Genomic DNA, 21988 nt, shown 5'->3' with positions numbered 1-21988 from the left:
ACTGTCACACCTGCAGTATAACAAGGCCATGATGGGACGTGCGCAGAAATACATTGACCACATGAGGGACCTGGTGGACAAGGTCCCCTGTTCTGTGGCCCTCCGCCTGGAGATGGAGGCCTTGTTTGGGGGGACGGAGGGAGTCCCTGCGGTCCTGGACCTGAAGGAGTTTTTCTGCTGCGACAGACTTTTCGGTCTCTTCAGGACACATCCCATGATCGTCCCCTTCAAACTGAAGGAAGAGTACTTCGAGGAAGAGGACATTGTGGGCATTCTACACAATGTCCTCAACCACGTTGTCCTCACCCTTGAAAATCTCTTCCAGTGCAACACTGGCAAGGGGGGGCTTTGATGCCTTGTGGAAGGCTTACCAGACTGAGCTGGCACTGGAAGAGGTGTTCTCCGGCCACCCACTGGCTCCCTGTGACACCCAGCTCAGTGCTGCACTGGGCACCAGCACCACCAGGCAGATGTCCCTAACGCCCCGGAGAAGGTTCATTGGTGTCTCCCCCCACTTGGCGGCTGCTGCAACTTCAGACCCTCCGCCATTGTCAAACTGGACCAGGGACGACCTGCAAGTGCAGAGGATCCAGCGCATTTGGCCGCTGTGTGACATCTTGGAGGCGGAGCCACTGCTGGTGGGGGAGGCACTGGTCCTCGTCTTTTTTCAGGACCTCCACAAAGCCAACTCTGGCTTTAATTTGGACAGCCTGAGAGTGGGCCAACCTCCTCCCGGGCCTATGAAGGGCACCATGACAGTCACCAACCTGGCACAGGAGCTGGCAACCAGGGACTCCTTCCCAGCACCCTTTGTCTTCCGGCGGGCAAGACAGCTGATCCAGGGTGCTGGGAAGGATGTAGCAGAGTGCCTGCAGCTGGGCTTCGCAGTGCGCCTGCAGTACTTCCCTCACATTAAAGGTTTAATACACGATTTTGGCCGGAAATTCAAGAAGAAACGCCCATGTCCTGCCTCGTCACTTTTTGAAATACTGCGCATGCGCTGCACTCGAAGGAGAACGCCCATCGAATGTGCACGAGCAGCCGAGCGTGAGCCTGAATTGTGTTGTGCACAGCCGTGTTTATACTTTCTGAAAGAACTTATTTTCAACATGTCCGAGTCGCCACCGGTAAGTGATAAAGTATTTACCACTATGATATAATTTGTAACCACATAAATGTTTACGAACTTTACCATAATACCGTAATTGTGAATAAATAGTGGTGTCTCCAAAGCTTAGTGTATGCTACGCGCTAATAAACAAAGCTAACGAATAGCATCTAAGTTTATTTTCCTTATTGTTGGTTATTGTAGAGCTTTAAAGAGGGGAGCCTTGTGGGCTCGGACATGGACTACGAGCCAGTGCCCTCTTCATCCCGAGAGCCGGGGACCAGGAGGGGTGTGTCTCGAGGCACAGGGAGGCCAAGACAGCCGGGAGGAAGCACCAGCCGAGGGAGGAGGAGAGGCGGAGGTCGAGGTCGAGGACATGGCCGTGGCAGTCTGCTAGCTGACCTGTCGCAGGAGGATTTTGACAGGGTCAAAGAACTTCAGAACCAGCGGATTGAAATTGAGAAGGTATCTGTAAAAACTCAGATTTTCCCTACTGTCATAATGCAAAGGATGCTAATGAATAAACTGTATAATGACTGCTATTCCTACTGTAATGTGTGTCAGACAGAGGGAAGAGTTTCCCCTTATTGATATACTTTTCTGTGTTGTATTATTGTAATGTTCCATTCTATCTTAGTGAGACATAACCTTGCTTTTAATGGCTTTGTTCATAATTCTTATGGACATTATTTGTCCATATGAATTCAAAAAACCTTTTCAGCTCATTTATATGTAGTTTAATTTTGTACAAATCAAAGGCATTGTTATTAGTCATGTCTAAATGTTTATCTTCTTTGCAGGCCAGGATACAGAGACTGACCCTTGACGAGTGCCAACAGCTTCTACAGAAATGCCTCACACGTGAACCAAGTCTCATCTTTGACCTCTTGAGTCTCACCCCGGATCCTGTGCCACCAGGACCTCCTCATCCACAGTCACCCACCTGGTGTGTCTGTGGAAACTGCCGAAATATGCCGACACTGCTGGAAAATAAATGCTGTCAACAACAGCCACAAAACTGCATATCGCTGTTGCCACACATGGAACTATACATCTTGCAGGAAGGTGTCCTAAGACTGGCTAGACGGTTATGGAACGACCTTAGGGCAGAGGCAGACCCCCAGGAATCAGGGGAAAGTCAGACAATTCCGTTATGCTGCCTACAGGAGCTTTGTGGTCTGGCAACATGGAGTACTTGGGCCAGGGAATAGAGTTGTCATCCCCAGTTGTTGTGTGTGGAAAATTCATGATCGTTTTCCAGATCCAAACGGTAACTACATAGGCTTCATTCCTGCACGAGTGTAAACATGTTTTTTTGTTTTTGTTATGCATCTTTCTTTTTGCACTTTATTGAAGATTATACCTCAGTAGCTGTCCTTGCAGTCAATTCAAACTTGATCAGTGCTTGTGTTTATTATTTCAGTATTTTATTGAATTTTTAAATGTCTATAATAAATAATTTTCCAAATGATGACTTATATTGTCATTTCTCCATGTAATGGCACCAAATTTTTAAAATTGCTCTTAAAAATTCCACAAACTACAAAAACTTTTGCAATGGAGAACTTTGTGTTTGATGCATTTGATGGTTATCAACTTTTATCAGACTTCCCCAGCAGATGGCCCCCTGGGATCCAAACATAACTGTAGCAGAGAAGGGGGGGGGATTTCTTTCATGTTGATCATGTCACATTTGAAACTGATGTGTCTCCCCTTCACCAGGTGCAATCTCCATAAGGTATCTATGCTGTGAATGCTATTCTTCTAAGATGCACCGCTAGCCACAGGGGGTTAAAGTGGGTTGAGTTGTTATAGTTTCTAATCCTTTCTCAATTCATGCGTCCCTTCTTGAGTGGTGGCAGCCTTTAACACATGGAAATGTGGGAGAGGGTATAAATATCAACCTGTGTCTCCTAACTTCTGAACTCACACTGCAGCAGTGGTAACTGCTCTCCTGTTTCAACTGGAATAAAAGAAATAAATAAGGGACTAATCAGTGGTGCATTTTATTAAAAATTCCACAGCACTTCTGAAGTAATTATATTTGCACAGGCTTTTGTATCCGTTTGGAATGTAACTTACATGATATAAGCAATCACCTAATGAATGGTAATCTTTACCAATGAGTCCTTTACACATTTTTATTCAACGCTGTAACTTCTATATTCTGTACATTCAAGAATGGCATGAGGCACTTCAAAAGGAAACTGTTTTGATAAGGCTCATTATGGCTGCAGAAGAGGAATATCCAGTGTCTTTCATGTAGCAAGGTTGCATACTTCAACGGCTACCACATGCAGGTCAGGGGTGAGATGGTTGACCTGTAAAAACACAAAAAGGGGCAAAATGTTTGTCCTTTAGAGTAGTTTATATGAAATATAAACTTCTTAAAAACAATACGAAATTGAAGTTGACTGTACATGTTTCACCCAAACAGGCAACAGAATAGAAGGCAACTCACCTAACCCACGGCGGGCTTTCTGCTCCTTCAACTCCTGTACTGTGGGCGCTGGCCCACCAGACAAATTACACAAATTAGGCAAATTACGGCCGAATTTTGTTTTTTCGATTTCAATTTTTCGTTTTTTCGTTTCAGGTCTCAAAACGAAAAAACGGAAGCACGTGACCCCTGACGTCACGGGTCAAATGGACTCCCTACCAAAATAAAAGCCTTACTAATAAATGGGTAATAAAAGATAAATTACGTCAAATAGCGTTTTTATTTTTGCACAGCATTTATTGCATACACTACTAGGCTTGTAATAATGTTGGAAAATAATAATAATTATTATTATTATTAACAATAATACCACTACTATTACTACTACTACTACTACTACTACTATGAGAATAATTATAATAATAATAATAATAATAATAATAATAATAATAATAACAATAATAATAATAATAATAATAATAATAATAATAATTACAGGTCTGCTGCCTGGCCTGCATACATCTAATTCGAGTGTTCACCTTGTCGATAAGTGTGACATGTCTGTTGATCATAAAATACGTGGGTCATTTTAACTTTGTGACATGTCAGCTGCATGGCGTGTGCTGATGAGAAACGTTTCTCTTTTTCGCCCAGTAGATGGCAGTGTGAGCCAATTTAGAAGAAAATCCAGTATTCAGTTGAGGGACTGACGGCCCGAACGCACTGGACGCGCGCACGGCGCTTCTGATCGCCTCCCATGTCCATCTGACTGGCCGCACACAACACGCAGGGGAGCGCCACGCGCGCCGCGGCTCGCGCTCTGCAGCGCGCCCGCTCCGCTTCGTTCTATTTTTCACGCGAACCGCGAGCGCCGAGAGCGGCAACTGTCAAGCTGGATCAAGCAGATCGGACCAGACAGGAAGACGGAAACAGAAAAGGCAAGAGAATCCGGTCAATTTTCAAAATAAAAAAATTAAATGACGATTAGTTACGCTGTTGCTCGTCCGTCTGTCACTGGGTCTAATCACAAGAGAGATGGACACACACACACACACACACACACACACACACACACACACACACACACGCCCAGTCTTGTATTTCTATCCTTGTGGGGACCGTCCATTGACTCCCATTCATGTCTAGCCCCTAACCCTGACCCTTACCCTAACCCTAACCCACACCACAACAAAGCCTAACCCTAAAGAAATGTTTTTGCACTTTTACTTTTTTCAGTAACAACAACATGGTCAAGAAAACACTGTTTCTCCTACTTAGGACCGGAAAAAGGTCCCCACAAGGCACGTCGTTCCACGTTTTGCTATCCTTGTGGGGACATTTGGCCCCAACAAGGATAGAAATACGAGAACACACACACACACACAAGGATCTTACGATGTTCATATGCTCCTATGGACAAACAGCGGCATGCTCCTCTTTCTTCTTTCTTCATTCTTCATTCCAGACTCGAAATGGTTCTTAAAATTACACACAAATACTAAAGACAGCAACAAAACAGAAAAAGAGCACGACACATATAAACTAAACACTCTCTCCAGTGTCTCCAGAGCACAGAAGTGTACCACACACTGCTCTGCCCAGGTTTGACAGAAGCTTGAATAATTTTATCATCAGAGTCCATGAGTCGCTTAATAAACTTAAAAATAAAATTTCTAATAACAGCATTCAGTGTTCTGACATTATTTTGCACAAACAACCGGCTTGCACTGGTCCCCTGAGGGACCTTCATTAGAAGCCTAAAGGCATCATTTGGCTTTTGTGTAGCTACACCACAAGCATTGTTGTTAATAATAATAATTATTATTATTTTCTAACATTATTACAAGCCTAGTAGTGTATGCAATAAATGCTGTGCAAAAAAAAAAACGCCATTTAACGTAATTTATCTTTTATTACCCATTTATTAGTAAGGCTTTTATTTTGGTAGGGAGTCCATTTGACCCGTGACGTCAGGGGTCACGTGCTGCCGTTTTTTCGTTTTGAGACCTGAAACGAAAAAACTAAAAATTGAAATCCAGAAAACAAAATTCGGCCGTAATTTGCTTGTGTTGGTTTTGTTTTTGGTTTTGAATTGAAAAAGAAAAAACCGTTTTGTCGTTTTTTGGTTGAAAACGAAAAAAGGAAAATTGAGCCATTTTTTTCCATTTTCGTTTGTTGGTTTGGTCAGAAAAACAGATTATACTTTTGGCCCCTGACCTTCATGGGTTCTTGTTTTTGAATTTTTTTTTTTATTTGGAACACGTTAAACCATCGGTTCCCAACCACTGGTCCATGGGGTTTTTTTACCAGGTCGCAATGGAAGAATAAATAGTTTACATAATTGTGGTCTTTCATTTTCATGTCACAAATTGAATTTTGCCTACATCATGATGCAAAAAATAAATAAATAAATATGTCAAATTAACCGGCCTCCACTGGGCGCAGTTCCTCCGCGGCCAGTGGAGGCCCAGTGCGCCGCGACCCAGTAGGCTTGTTTAGGCTCAGGGCCGCGCGATTTACACCTCCCGCCCCGACCTCCCCCTTCCCCTCGGGGCGCGATAGTTGCGCTCCTCTGCCCTCCCTCCCCGTTCGAGAGACACGTATATGGGGACCGGCCCCCGTACAGCGGCGGAGGGTCCGCGGCCACGTCGGCTCTCGCCCCACCTGTCTGGAAACACGGACCAAGGAGTCTACAAAGCGGCTCGTCAGAGGGCAAAGACAGAGAGCTGGTCAGCTGTAACTCCAGCCCAAACTACAGAAATGTGTGGAACTATTGATGCATGGCTGGGGTGTCAAACATATGGCCTGGGGGCCAGATCCGGCCCTCCAGAAGATCTTTAGTGTGTGTTAACCTTTGATACAAAATGTGGATTTTCTCATCTGCATCTGTCCTGACATTGTATTTCTGTTCCAGATCGATGAGAGAGCTGGTCCTTCCACCTCAACCCAATCCTTCACCCAACAAACATCAGGTCAGGAGGGCAGTGCATCAAGCAGCGTTGTTGGTGACATCTCAACTGGCCGAAGTGCTTTCCTCAAACTCAACAAGGAGAAACAAAGCAGAACCCTCTCCCTCATGTAAAAAAGTGTGTACCAACATTGTAGCTCTGATTGGGAGCTTGTTGCGAAATGGAAAGATTTTTCCAATTTTATTAGTAATTAAAGTTTTCGTGGTCATTGGTTAATGATTGTAATACTGTCAGTATGCAATTTTCTTTTGTACATAAACCTTTATTTTTGTATATAATTTATGTTCACATTTTTGGATGAAAAATAAATATGCTACTTAGACAGTACTTTTGGTATTTTATTTTTTTAAAGCAAAAGTGTGAGTCTTGATATGCAATCTTTTAGGAGGTTAAATATGTTGATGTGCACTGACTGCTTTTTAGTCTACAACTAGACTAAAATGTCAACCAAGTTTTGTTGGTCAAAATTAGTCTAGTTTTGGTGTCCACAGATTAAGAAAAAGTAAAATGTTGAACTTTGAGTGACATGTTTTTCAAAGCTTTTTCCTGTCATGAAAACAGGGGAAAAATTGTTGTGATTGTGTTGACTCAAAGTGAAAAGACAAACTCGGTCTTTTATAGAAAAAATTAAGAGACAAAAATAACCATTTATTTTCATTTGATGTGTGTGTGCTGAGGTAGCGGAACGACTGGAGCTAAAGTTTATAAAGTACAAACTTCACTGAATAAAACTAGACTAAAATAGTTGGAATATAAACTAAGACTAAAATGCTCACACATGTAGTCGACTAAAAGTAGACTAAAATAGTTATAATTTATAGAGACTAAAAAAGGACTAAAATGTTTGCACTTTTATTTGACTAAAAGTGGACTTAACAAAAACCAGATGGATGTGACTAAAACGAGACTAAAAATACATAAAAAAAGAAGCTTGAAAAAGACTAAGACTGAAACAAAAATTGAAAATTGCTGACAAAATGAACACTAAACCCATGCAACGACCTTTAAGAAGACAGGCCGGCTGGCATGTAGTCCTGAAACTATGGGAGAAAAGTGAGTTTGATTTGTTTACACTACGTTTACAATGGCACAGTTTTCATTTTTAAGGATATATATGTAGGTATAAACAAATATTTGCATATTTATTGCCAAAGGCTAAATGATATGACGTGTTTTGTGTTCTCACATTTGGAATGTAATGTTACGGTCGTCACCTGTATTACTCTCTGGATGATTTTTGATAAAGTAGTTGATCATTTTTATGACTACTAAGTGACTGTTTTCTGTGCCTTTTTATGGTTAGAATTCATGGTTAAATTTTTATTACGATTTGGAGTCACTGAGATGTGTATTTTTGTATTCTGAATAAATAAATGGTTCAGCTTTTGTGGTAGATTTTGGAGGTGCCTTAAAAAAAGGCGATCATATCTCTCTTCTTCAATAAAACCAAATACAAGCCGAGTGTTTCAGACTCCTTCTGTCCATCTGAAATGCGTTTAGCTGGAACAGCAGTGGAATGTTTGAGCAGCGGTGGACACGAACTGGCCTGATGAGAAGAGTTTTATTGGCATGAAGTAAATTCCACTCCCTCCTCCACTCAGCCTCATTATTAAAATCACTATGAGTGTCCTCCATCACTGTCTACCAATCACTCCCAGCATGCACTGCAAGAGAGAGAGAGGCCGACAGAGAGCGAGAGAAGAGTTTGTTCATACGGAGGAAGATCAGGGAGTTCAGGAAAAATATTCAGGTGAGGGGGGTTTTGATGTGATTGATTCCCTGGGAGGGCTTCACTCAGCAATCTAAAACTTTAAATAATCTAGAAATTATATTGATTTAAAAAATTAAAACCAAACTAAAGCAAAACAATGAATGTTTTTAAAAGGGGGAATTCATTTAGTAAAAATAAATTCCTGATTATATTAACATTTGGTCACAAGACAAACTGTCTTGGCAGAGTTTTCCCATTGTTCATCTGAGAAAAGGCTTTCAACGGAGCATTGTATCAGACGAATCAAATAAGATGGCTGCTACTGACAACACAGCAAAGCGTCCATTGGTTAAAAGAAATAATACTCTGAGCAGTTTATCTAGAAACGTTAATCAGTGGAGCAGTATTTGTACTTCACTACTAAATTTTCAGAACTCTTTCCACCTCTGGAAGTTTGTCAAAATAAATTTCTATTTTTCTGTCTTCAGTCGTTGAGCAGTGGCCAGAAGATCCACCTGTCAACCGTTTCCTGGATAATGCTGCTATTGCAGCCTCAGTCACAAAGCGAAGACGTGATGTTCCTCACAGATGTTTATTGGCTTGATCACCACACCAAACACCAAACACCAAACACCGTAGAACTAATCACAAAACATAAAGCACAAAACATAACGTGATTAACCCAAATACCAGCATATAAACATATTTACAACAGAAAAACGCTCATACCGCTTTGGCCTGCTTATGGCTAAGGCTGAGTCTTCTTTTGTTCGCATCTTGGCTTTATAAGAAACTTTCCACAGCGAGGCAATCTTCCGCCGTCAGCTGTTCGGATGCGGACCTTCCGCTGACATGACATCACCCGGAAGTGGAACTCAAACGGTTAAATACAATTTTCCCTATTTCATATAAATAAATAAATACAAGTATAGATTTCATCCTTATCAAAATACTTCAGTTAATATGCAAAAACAAATAATATTTACCGTGACTTTTTATAAATACAGCATACAAATAAACGCAAGATAAAATTCCATACAGGGCAATACCGCCACCTATTGGATTTTAAATTACATTTCATGCACTCGTCACACCATCCGTTACAGCTGCAATGCATGTGATTCAGGCCTGTGTGAGAAAACTGATTTCCCCAAGACTGCCAGCTGCCTGCAGAGTCAGAGGTCACTGCTGGAGCCATTGACAGGTTTGAGGAAAACCCTGAGGATGATTATTCAGGGTTAAAGAAATCAGACAACCTGTATTTGCAAGGCAATCTATTTTTTTTTTTTTTTTAATGTTAACCTGCATGGTATCTGTTTTAAAATGACATGAAAGAGTTCAGGAATTTTCAGCTTATTTTAAACCCTCCAAAGTAAACTGAAAAATAAAAAAACAAAAACAGCTCTTTCAGTGGTTCCTCCTCATCAGCTGGTTTGTGTGTGCTTCCTCTACAACCCTGAATAAATCCTCCTTGAGCAGCGTCAACACCTGGACTCCTCATCTTTGGTTCTTTCCACCAAAAATTCCACAACAACAAACAGCATTTTTTTTTTTTTTTTTTTTTTTTTTTTTTTTTGTTGACAAGTGGGGCTCGGACTGCAGCGTCATTTCCAAACTGAGAGCTGATTGGCTGCTGCCGATGTAGGCGGGTCCTGATCTCAGCCAGTAATACAGTCCTGATTAGTGACTGGCAGATAGAGGGAGACGCTAAAGCTAAGGCTAACTATCGGAAGTCAAAATGGATGAAGGTCGTTATTTAAAAAAAGAACCGCCGGGCGCCTTTCTTTAAAGTGAGTCCGCAGCTTTGGTGAGTGAAAGCATATTTAGATATGCGCGTGCACACACTAATAGACGCATATAAGAACTTTTACAATTAGTATAAATCTATGCACGCTACCCAGCACGGAGCATGCGCAGAACAGCTGGGTGTCTCCATGACAACGAGACTGTTGAAGTCATCAGAAGATGAGAGCTTCCTGAGGTCCTCTGATCGAAGGGTTCATTCTGTCCGTCTAGCGATCGAGCGAGTCGAGCAGTGTAGTTTTGGTGTTTTTTGGTGTCTTTTCGAGACTTTCCTCCAACGATTATGGAGAAATCATTTCCCCGGGACCTGAGTTCCACCCAGGCTGACCAGGCCGACAGGCCACGGGTAAGACAAGAGCACTCAGTTCTTACAAACACAACTTAAAACTGCTTTATCAAGTCTGTGAAGAAACTAGACCGGCACTCTTTTTCTGAGTGTCACATTTCTTCCAGACTACAGAATGCACATTTATCTCTCTGTTTTCCCTCTGCAGAAAAGTTTGGATGAGGATATTCAACTTCGACCTCAGCGTCTGGGATCATGGGCACAGGGATGCCGTGGATGGACTCCAGCTGGCATCTCTGGTAAGCTCTCCTCGATGTCTCTCTTATTTTTGTGATCAAATATTTTATTTTATTAGAAAAAACTGCATACGTATAATTACATGGTCACAAAATGCCCAAGACACAGAACACGCCAATGAACACAGCGCAAATATGAACAAACAACGAGTGAGAAGAAAAAACAAACAAACAAACATGGATATAGGACACCGGGAGGGGGTAGACGTAAAACACAGAGGACAAACAAACACAAGGACAGACAACTAGTTGACACATCCGGTGAGGTACAGGTATGAATGATGAAGAACATCTTTGAGTCAGGGTAGAGGAAACTTAGAGCAAAAGCAATATTCGTTTCAAGAATTCAGCGATCCCAAGCCAAGAGTCCAAAGTTTTCCTCTTTGAGGCTCCATTAATACGAGCTGTAGAGAGTGCCATGTATACGACGTCCAGAAAGGAAAGAGTCCAGTTGCGGATAGAGAGGTCATGGGGAGATTTCCAGCGAGTTGCCACCATTTTCTTCTTGATTTCTCACTTTTATTGAATCAGAAGATGAAAATTAGCTTCTAGCTATATCTGGTCTGTGCAATACATTTATTGTGTAATGTCCTTGTCAAATAAATAAATACATAAGTGAATAGAACACATGCTTTAATTTGGGCTGTCAGTTTCAATCGCATAAGGTTAACCTTTTTCAATATAAATGGTTTTAACTTTACACTTAAATACAGTGATGTTATTGTCATAGATTCAAACAAAGGTGCTTCAACCAGGAAGAAAAATAAAAGTGCTCAGAATTACTGCAATAAACAGAAAAGCGAGTGAGCAACAACAAACATGAATATTACTGGGACAGGGAATTGAACTAACTTCCATACACTCACCTTTTCAATATTAATAGCTTTAAATTGTATACTACAACATATTTTTATTATAGATTTAAAGAAAGGTTCTTCAACCAGGAAGAAAAATAAAAGTTCTCAGAAGTACAGAATTCTTTAAGGTTGTAGTGATTATGGTGACACTGCAGTGAATCCCTCTACTGTTTTTTTTCTTTTTTTTGTGTGGAATTTGTCTTCACTGTTACAGCGTCTTGGAGAAATTGGAGACAGTCCCTTAATCCAGCAGCACTACCGCACTACCGCCTGCTCATAGAAATCAATGCTTGAAAGACAGATACTTTTAATAAAAATAAGCTTGGAGCATGTAGTTCACCTGACAACGGTGGGAAGGAGGCGCCCTTTGTATGTTACTGACGTTTTGTTGAAGAGTTATTGAGACTGAAAGTTTGTATCTGTCAATATTGCGCCAACTTTACTGGACTGTTCAGTGAATGACCTAATTCGTGGCCACGATTTATTATTTCGTGGCCACAAACTGGCTTGTGGAAGCTTTTTCAGTCGCGTTTACATCACGAGTTCTCATTTTGGAGCTCAAACTTACTGCGGTGGAGCTTAGCTTGTAGATGAGCTGAGGACGGCCATCTGTGGTCTGAATGCTGAGCGCGTGATCACTCTCTTGTGGCGCTTTCTGTTCGGCTTGAATAGCAATTAATGATTGTGAAACACATACTGGACTTCACTATATCGAAATATCGGAAATGTGTTTAAAAGTCATATCACCGTTATTGAATAAAAATATACCGCGGTATATTTTGCAATGGAAAATTTGTCCAGCCCTCGGCTGTCAGTTTTTGTCGCATGAATTGAAATTAATTAGACTCTGTCTTTTTTTGAGATGTGCTGCTGCATCTGAATGGTGATAATGAGGCTTTTCCTCGATTGATCTCTTGCAGAATCAAGAGTCTCCCAGGCCGCCGTCCCCAAACCCGACCCCGTGGATGAAACCATCCACCTGCGCCCACAAGGCCTGGGGCTCTGGGCTCAGGGATGTCGTGGGTGGTCTCTCGCTGGCGACTCTGGTAAGGTCTCCTCCTGAGCTAAGGAAACTAATCATGGAAGAAAACCTTTTTTTTTTTCTCTCAAATTGTATGTAAAATGTATTTCGTCCTTGATTTCTCTCTTTTGTTGAATCAGAACACGTGCAGAGACGTCGAGAGGCCAGAGCGACATCAGCGACGGAGCGACACAGGGTGGAGTCAGGTGAGCTGACGGTGTTCCTACCAAACCTGCATGACGCAAACACACGTTTCAATTTGGTTGTTTCCTCAGAATCAGAGCACATCAGAGCAGCTTGATTTGCTGATTGTTATTTTAAACAGTGTATAAAAACCCCTCAAACTCACGACTGTGACTCTACATTTTCTGTTGACAGGGAAAGTGGCTCAGGTGGTGGAGCCAGAGGAGCCTGAGGAGCCTGCAGGACCAGTGGTGCCTCTGGAGCTGGTCGAGGCCGTTGAACCAGCGGAGTCCGTCGAACCGACTCCAGCTGGCGACTCTGGTAAAGTCTCCTAATCGATTTCTCTTTTTTGTTGAATCAGAACACATGGTTGAATACTGGCTGTCAGTTTTCGTCGCATTAATTGAAATTAATTAGACTCTGTCTTTTTTTGTGATGTGCTGCTGCATCTGAATGGTGATAATGAGGCTTTTCCTCGATTGATCTCTTGCAGAATCAAGAGTCTCCCAGGCCGCCGTCCCCAAACCCGACCCCGTGGATGAAACCATCCACCTGCGCCCACAATCTCTGGGGTTATGGACTCAGGGATGTCGTGGGTGGTCTCTCGCTGGCGACTCTGGTAAGGTCTCCTCCTGAGCTATGGAAACTCATCATGGAAGAAAACCTTTTTTTTTTCTCTCAAATTGTATGTAAAATGTATTTCGTCCTTGATTTCTCTCTTTTGTTGAATCAGAACACGTGCAGAGACGACGAGAGGCCAGAGCGACATCAGCGACGGAGCGACACAGGGTGGAGTCAGGTGAGCTGACGGTGTTCCTACCAAACCTGCATGACGCAAACACACGTTTTAAATTGATTGTTTCCTCAAAATCAGAGCAGATCAGAGCAGCTTGATTTGCTGATTGTTATTTTAAACAGTGTATAAAACCCCTCAAACTCACGACTGTGACTCTACATTTTCTGTTGACAGGGAAAGTGGCTCAGCTGGTGGAGCCAGAGGAGCCTGCAGGACCAGTGCTGCCTCTGGAGCTGGTCGAGCAGGTTGAACCGGCGGAGTCCGTCGAACCGACTTTGGCTGGCGACTCTGGTAAAGTGTTCTCCTCGATTTCTGTCTTTTGTTGAATCAGAACACACGGTTTAATTAGGGCTGTCATTTTAATCGCATTAAGTGAAATTAATTAATTTCTGTCTTTTTTTTGTGATGTGCTGCTGCATCTGAATGGTGATAATGAGGCTTTTCCTCGACTGATCTCTTGCAGAATCAAGAGTCTCCCAGGCCGCCGTCCCCAAACCCGACCCCGTGGATGAAACCATCCAGCTGCGCCCACAATCTCTGGGGTTATGGGCTCAGGGATGTCGTGGGTGGTCTCTCGCTGGCGACTCTGGTAAGGTCTCCTCCTGAGCTAAGGAAACTCATCATGGAAGAAAACCTTTTTTTTTTCTCTCAAATTGTATGTAAAATGTATTTCGTCCTTGATTTCTCTCTTTTGTTGAATCAGAACACGTGCAGAGACGACGAGAGACCAGAGCGACATCAGCGACGGAGCGACACAGGGTGGAGCCAGGTGAGCTGACGGTGTTCCTACCAAACCTGCATGACGCAAACACACGTTTCAATTTGGTTGTTTCCTCAGAATCAGAGCACATCAGAGCAGCTTGATTTGCTGATTGTTATTTTAAACAGTGTATAAAAACCCCTCAAACTCACGACTGTGACTCTACATTTTCTGTTGACAGGGAAAGTGGCTCAGCTGGTGGAGCCAGAGGAGCCAGAGGAGCCTGCAGGACCAGTGGTGCCTCTGGAGCTGGTCGAGGCCGTTGAACCGGCGGAGTCCATCGAACCGACTCCAGCTGGCGACTCTGGTAAAGTCTCCTAATCGATTTCTCTTTTTTGTTGAATCAGAACACATGGTTGAATACTGGCTGTCAGTTTTCGTCGCATTAATTGAAATTAATTAGACTCTGTCTTTTTTTGTGATGTGCTGCTGCATCTGAATGGTGATAATGAGGCTTTTCCTCGATTGATCTCTTGCAGAATCAAGAGTCTCCCAGGCCGCCGTCCCCAAACCCGACCCCGTGGATGAAACCATCCACCTGCGCCCACAATCTCTGGGGTTATGGACTCAGGGATGTCGTGGGTGGTCTCTCGCTGGCGACTCTGGTAAGGTCTCCTCCTGAGCTATGGAAACTCATCATGGAAGAAAACCTTTTTTTTTTCTCTCAAATTGTATGTAAAATGTATTTCGTCCTTGATTTCTCTCTTTTGTTGAATCAGAACACGTGCAGAGACGACGAGAGGCCAGAGCGACATCAGCGACGGAGCGACACAGGGTGGAGTCAGGTGAGCTGACGGTGTTCCTACCAAACCTGCATGACGCAAACACACGTTTTAAATTGATTGTTTCCTCAAAATCAGAGCAGATCAGAGCAGCTTGATTTGCTGATTGTTATTTTAAACAGTGTATAAAACCCCTCAAACTCACGACTGTGACTCTACATTTTCTGTTGACAGGGAAAGTGGCTCAGCTGGTGGAGCCAGAGGAGCCTGCAGGACCAGTGGTGCCTCTGGAGCTGGTCGAGCAGGTTGAACCGGCGGAGTCCGTCGAACCGACTTTGGCTGGCGACTCTGGTAAAGTGTTCTCCTCGATTTCTGTCTTTTGTTGAATCAGAACACACGGTTTAATTAGGGCTGTCATTTTAATCGCATTAAGTGAAATTAATTAATTTCTGTCTTTTTTTTGTGATGTGCTGCTGCATCTGAATGGTGATAATGAGGCTTTTCCTCGACTGATCTCTTGCAGAATCAAGAGTCTCCCAGGCCGCCGTCCCCAAACCCGACCCCGTGGATGAAACCATCCACCTGCGCCCACAATCTCTGGGGTTATGGGCTCAGGGATGTCGTGGGTGGTCTCTCGCTGGCGACTCTGGTAAGGTCTCCTCCTGAGCTAAGGAAACTCATCATGGAAGAAAACCTTTTTTTTTTCTCTCAAATTGTATGTAAAATGTATTTCGTCCTTGATTTCTCTCTTTTGTTGAATCAGAACACGTGCAGAGACGACGAGAGACCAGAGCGACATCAGCGACGGAGCGACACAGGGTGGAGCCAGGTGAGCTGACGGTGTTCCTACCAAACCTGCATGACGCAAACACACGTTTCAATTTGATTGTTTCCTCAGAATCAGAGCACATCAGAGCAGCTTGATTTGCTGATTGTTATTTTAAACAGTGTATAAAAACCCCTCAAACTCACGACTGTGACTCTACATTTTCTGTTGACAGGGAAAGTGGCTCAGCTGGTGGAGCCAGAGGAGCCTGAGGAGCCTGCAGGACCAGTGGTGCCTCTGGAGCTGGTCGAGGCCGTTGAACCGGCGGAGCCCGTCGAACCGACTCCAGCTGGCGACTCTGGTAAAGTCTCCTAATCAATTTCTCTCTTTTGTTGAATCAGAACACATGGTTGAATACTGGCTGTCAGTTTTCGTCGCATTAATTGAAATTAATTAGACTCTGTCTTTTTTTGTGATGTGCTGCTGCATCTGAATGGTGATAATGAGGCTTTTCCTCGATTGATCTCTTGCAGAATCAAGAGTCTCCCAGGCCGCCGTCCCCAAACCCGACCCCGTGGATGAAACCATCCACCTGCGCCCACAATCTCTGGGGTTATGGACTCAGGGATGTCGTGGGTGGTCTCTCGCTGGCGACTCTGGTAAGGTCTCCTCCTGAGCTAAGGAAACTCATCATGGAAGAAAACCTTTTTTTTTTCTCTCAAATTGTATGTAAAATGTATTTCTTCCTTGATTTCTCTCTTTTGTTGAATCAGAACACGTGCAGAGACGACGAGAGACCAGAGCGACATCAGCGACGGAGCGACACAGGGTGGAGTCAGGTGAGCTGACGGTGTTCCTACCAAACCTGCATGACGCAAACACACATTTTAAATTGATTGTTTCCTCAAAATCAGAGCAGATCAGAGCAGCTTGATTTGCTGATTGTTATTTTAAACAGTGTATAAAAACCCCTCAAACTCACGACTGTGACTCTACATTTTCTGTTGACAGGGAAAGTGGCTCAGCTGGTGGAGCCAGAGGAGCCTGCAGGACCAGTGGTGCCTCTGGAGCTGGTCGAGGCCGTTGAACCGGCGGAGTCCGTCGAACCGACTTTGGCTGGCGACTCTGGTAAAGTCTCCTAATCGATTTCTCTCTTTTGTTGAATCAGAACACATGGTTGAATACTGGCTGTCAGTTTTCGTCGCATTAATTGAAATTAATTGGACTCTGTCTTTTTTTGAGATGTGCTGCTGCATCTGAATGGTGATAATGAGGCTTTTCTTTGATTGATCTCTTGCAGAATCAAGAGTCTCCCAGGCCGCCATCCCCAAACCCGACCCCGTGGATGAAACCATCCACCTGCGCCCACAGGGCCTGGGGCTCTGGGCTCAGGGATGTCGTGGGTGGTCTCTCGCTGGCGACTCTGGTAAGGTCTCCTCCTGAGCTAAGGAAACTCATCATGGAAGAAAAATCTTTTTTTTTTCTGTCTCAGATTGTATGTAAAATGTATTTCTTCCTTGATTTCTTTATTTTGTTGAAGCAGAAAACGTGCAGAGAGGAAAAGAGGCCAGAGCGAAAGCAGCAATGGAGCAACACAGGGTGGAGCCAGGTGAGCTGACGGTGTTCCTACCAAACCTGCGTGACGCAAACACACGTTTTAAATTGATTGTTTCCTCAAAATCAGAGCAGATCAGAGCAGCTTGACTTGCTGATTGTTATTTAAAGCACTGTGTAAAAACCCTCAAACTCAGTACTGTGACTCTACATTTTCTGTTGACAGGGAAAGTGGCTCAGCCGGTGGAGCTTGTGGAACTGGTGGAGCCTGTCAAACCAGTGGAACCAGTACAGCCATTGGTAACACCACCACAGGTGGAGCCTGCAGAACCAGTGGTGCCACTAGAACCGGTAGAGCCTGTGGAGACAAAAGAGCCGGTAGAGACAGAAGAGCCGGTGGAGACAGAAGAGCCGGTAGAGAGAGAAAAGCCGGTAGAGAGAGAAAAGTCAGTGGAGACAGAAGAGCCGGTGGAGACAGAAGAGCCGGTAGAGACAGAAAAGCCGGTAGAGACAGAAGAGCCGGTGGAGACAGTAGAGCCGGTGGAGACAGAAGAGCCGGTGGAGACAGAAGAGCCGGTAGAGACAGAAAAGCCGGTGGAGACAGAAGAGCCGGTAGAGACAGAAAAGCCGGTGGAGACAGAAGAGCCGGTAGAGACAGAAGAGCCGGTGGAGACAGAAGAGCCGGTAGAGACAGAAGAGCCGGTGGAGACAGAAGAGCCGGTGGAGACAGAAAAGCTGGTGGAGACAGTAGAGCCGGTGGAGACAGTAGAACCGGTTCAGCCGGTAGAGACAGAAGAGCCAGTGGAGACAGAAGAGCCGGTGGAGACAGAAGAGCCGGTAGAGACAGAAAAGCCCGTGGAGACAGAAGAGCCGGTAGAGACAGAAAACCCGGTGGAGACAGAAGAGCCGGTGGAGACAGTCGAGCCGGTAGAGACAGTCGAGCCGGTGGAGACAGAAAAGCCGGTGGAGACAGTCGAACCGGTTCAGCCGGTAGAGACAGTCGAGCCGGTGGAGACAGAAAAGCCGGTGGAGACAGAAGAGCCGGTAGAGACAGAAAAGCCGGTAGAGACAGTCGAGCCGGTAGAGACAGAAAACCCGGTGGAGACAGAAGAGCCGGTAGAGACAAAAAAGCCGGTAGAGACGGAAGAGCCGGTGGAGACAGAAGAGCCGGTGGAGACAGAAGAGCTGGTGGAGACAGTCGAGCCGGTGGAGACAGTCGAGCCGGTGGAGACAGAAGAGCCGGTAGAGACAGAAGAGCCGGTAGAGACAGTCGAGCCGGTGGAGACAGAAGAGCCGGTAGAGACAGAAGAGCCGGTAGAGACAGTCGAGCCGGTGGAGACAGAAGAGCCGGTAGAGACAGAAAAGCCGGTGGAGACAGAAGAGCCGGTAGAGACAGAAGAGCCGGTAGAGACAGTCGAGCCGGTTCAGCCGGTGGAGACAGAAGAGCCGGTAGAGACAGAAGAGCCGGTAGAGACAGAAGAGCCGGTAGAGACAGAAGAGCCGGTAGAGACAGTCGAGCCGGTTCAGCCGGTGGAGACAGTAGAGACTGTGGAGTCGGTTAAAAAGTCGAGCCGGTGGACCTGGTGGAGGAAACTGTTCAGCTGTTGCAGCGGGAAGAGCCGGAAGAGCTGGAAGAAGTGATTTCTATCCACTTCGCTCAGCTGGACAGAAATTTGGACATGAAAACAATGGAAAGGAAAGTGGGGAGGGAGAAAAAGAAGACAGAGGGAAAGAAGAAGAAATTCAGAACAAATTTAGGATAGAAAAGAAAAAAAAGAGGGCTACATTCCAGGCATATTGAGGTTAAACCAAACCAAAAAAAAGAGACAATTTCTAGGCACAATTCAATGAAACCCCCCAAAAAATTAGAAGAAAAAAGGCACAAATAGGTTAAAAAAAAGTGTCTTTTATTAAGGAACAGCGACGCTGGAAAAGAAGAATGGAGTTTATGTCACAATGTGTGTGTGTGTGTGTGTGCATTGAGGAAAAAGAATAAAAAAAAAGAACATTATAAATTGACCAAGACTGCAGGATATTTTGTCCAGGGTTGTTGCTCATATTCTACGTATACAGTAGAGTTGTACAGTCTGACAGACAAAACCAAAAGCTTCCTGCACCCGTTCGTTAATTACAGTGAGAATGTGTGTGTCGCTCCAGTCCATCAGAGCAAATATCGGATGTCTAGCTGCTGATAGACAAGCAACAAAGAAAAGTTGTTCCATATCAAAAATAACAACAGAATTATTGCTAAATGTAGTTTATTGTCTCTGACAGAAAAAGATGAGATGTTGTTTGGATCAGAAACACTCGTCTCCAGTTTGCTGGTCGCTCCACCATGTTTCCATAACAAACCCTGAAAGCCTGAACAGCCGAGCTGCTGGAGGAACGAGTTTTGTCCTTGAAGAAGCTTCTGCTTTTAATCTGTGGGAGCACAGAGCAAACCCATTCATTCAGAACCTCCTGCGTGATCAAGGAGCTTAAATCACTTCAGTTTATTGAAAGGCAAGAAGCACAATCTGTATTGTGACATTTGGCAAATTCAGTTAACTTTTCGTTCGTGTATTTTTCAAGAGTCCACAAGCCAATTCACAGATACGCATGAATTATTGATTTCACGTTTAATGATAGGATGATCAACATTCTGAAACAGGTATCAACTGAAATGACTGGATCAGACTGCAACTGGGTTTTTATTTCAAGGTAGAAAAAAACACAAATGCAGAGATTTAAATTTAAGACGTGAACTCTGGTGGATTAGTTTAAACTTTTCTAATTCTCACGCATTTTTGTGTCATGGGTGCAGGGTGGAAGGACCCAGGCGCAGGCAGCAGGCACGGTTGGAAAGGGTCTTTTATTCCGAAAACTCAGGAGGTCAGGAACTCAGGAAAAGGCAAACAGAGCTGAGGTGCAGGCAGGGACACGGACGCAGGAAGACAGACGCACAAGGAGCCGACAAGACGCACCAGGAGAGCAGGACTTAAATAGGGGGGCAGGACAGGTGGAGCACATTAGGGAGATAACGAGACAGACCAGACAGGAGCAGGCAGGTGACCAGGCAGGAGAACATGAGGGCAGACCAACACAAAACAGGACCCGAGCGCCCCCACATGGGTGCAGGGGCACAGGGCGTGACATTTTGTGGTAAAGGTGTGTACATTTTTGTGGTTTTTGCAATGATTAAAGTTGCTGAACACATTAAATACATTCCCTTTCACATCTATGTCTTCTTCTGCAGAGAAACGTCCAACGGGATGCTATTCTGTGAACTCCACTGACGCTGTTTTGTAGTTTTAGATCACTTTATCTTATATATCCCTTTCAACTACAAATCACATTTCACTGGTCAAGCTGCTACGAATTTCTCCTGTATTTTACGTTTTCTATTCAGTCTCTTTGCTACCTAAAAAAACATTTCATTGCCTTCCTGATAAACAGTTTACTCCTTCTTGTAGTCCTCCAGTTTCAGCTTCTCCGTGTTGTTGCTGACGATCGCCGGGTCGTTGCTCGCCTGCACTTTGTCGAAGAACTTGAAGTCGGCCACGTAGCGGCCGCTGGGCGTGCTGAACAGCACCGGCTTGAACTCGTAGCCCCACAGGATCTCCTGCGGGACGTAGGAGGTGCGGCTCTGACACGTGGCCGCCGTGGACTCCATGGTGGCGTTGAGGGTGACGAGCAGCTCGAAGTCGCGGGTGAGCAGGTTCTCCGCCGTCAGGCCGGACAGGGGTCTGCGCTCGTCCAGGACGTGGTAGAAGGTGAGGGGCAGGATGAGGAACGGGCTCTCGCCGCTGGAGTCCATGTGGAAGTCCACCGAGCTCTCCTCCTCTTGGACTGGAACAGCTTCCCCGTCAGCTGGCACTGGATGAGCAGGCTCTAACTCATGTTGGCCACCCTCAGCATCAGGCACAGCTGGCCCCGGCGCCGGCACACCACCGCCGACTGGCTGAACTTGATGGTCTCCGCCCGCTTCTTGGGCCGCGCCAGCTCGGCCAGGAAGGCGCCGGTGACGAAGATCTCGGCCAGGCCGGTGATGACGAGCTGGGCCACCGGGGTGAAGATGGCCTGCGAGCACTCCTCGGAGATGCAGCGGAAACCGTAGCCGATGGCGGTCTGAGACTCCAGCGAGAAGAGGAAGGCCCCCGTCAGCGTCTCCACGTTCAGAACGCAGGGCGTGTGGTTGGAGCTCAGGCCCGGCTCGAAGTCGCCGTTCCCCATGCCGATGAAGTAGAAGATGACCCCGAAGATGAACCAGGTCATGATGAAGGTGGAGGCGAACAGGGTGAGCTTGTAGCGCCACTTCATGTCCACCGCCGTGGTCCAGATGTCGTGCAGGTACAGCTTCACCATGCCCTCCACGTTGTCGATGCGCACGTTGTTGTGGCCGTCCTTGTTGACGATCCTCCTCAGGACCGCCGACTTCCTGCCTGCCATGCTGCTCCCAGTCAGAGGAAGATGAATGAACGGAGGTTTGGCTTCGGCTTCAGCCACAGACGAGCTGACGGAGCAAGAAGAGGAGGAGGAGCGTTGGACCTTCATTTGAATGATGCACACAAGCTTAAAATCTGAACAGGAATAGGTTTAGAATTCCTCACCAAGCTGTTGAATTTAATATGAAAGGCACGTCTCAGTTACAAAGCTACAAAGAAATATTGTTTCTATAAAATGCATTCAAGTAAATGTGAAGGTCACCATTTGGACAGTGTTTCCGTCTTTTACACT

At 45.0% G+C, this 21988-nt stretch overlaps 1 pseudogene; it reads right to left on the bottom strand.

Annotated features, from left to right (window-relative positions):
• Positions 1-20127: 20127 nt before the first annotated feature.
• On the bottom strand, positions 20128-21700 carry LOC115405789 (ATP-sensitive inward rectifier potassium channel 15-like; annotated as a pseudogene).
• Positions 21701-21988: the final 288 nt, after the last annotated feature.

This window comes from Salarias fasciatus, chromosome 2 (assembly GCF_902148845.1).
Source record: "Salarias fasciatus chromosome 2, fSalaFa1.1, whole genome shotgun sequence".
NCBI classification, from domain to species: domain Eukaryota; kingdom Metazoa; phylum Chordata; class Actinopteri; order Blenniiformes; family Blenniidae; genus Salarias; species Salarias fasciatus.
Note: the sequence above shows the minus strand (reverse complement) of the source record. Positions and strands in the feature narration are given on the sequence as shown.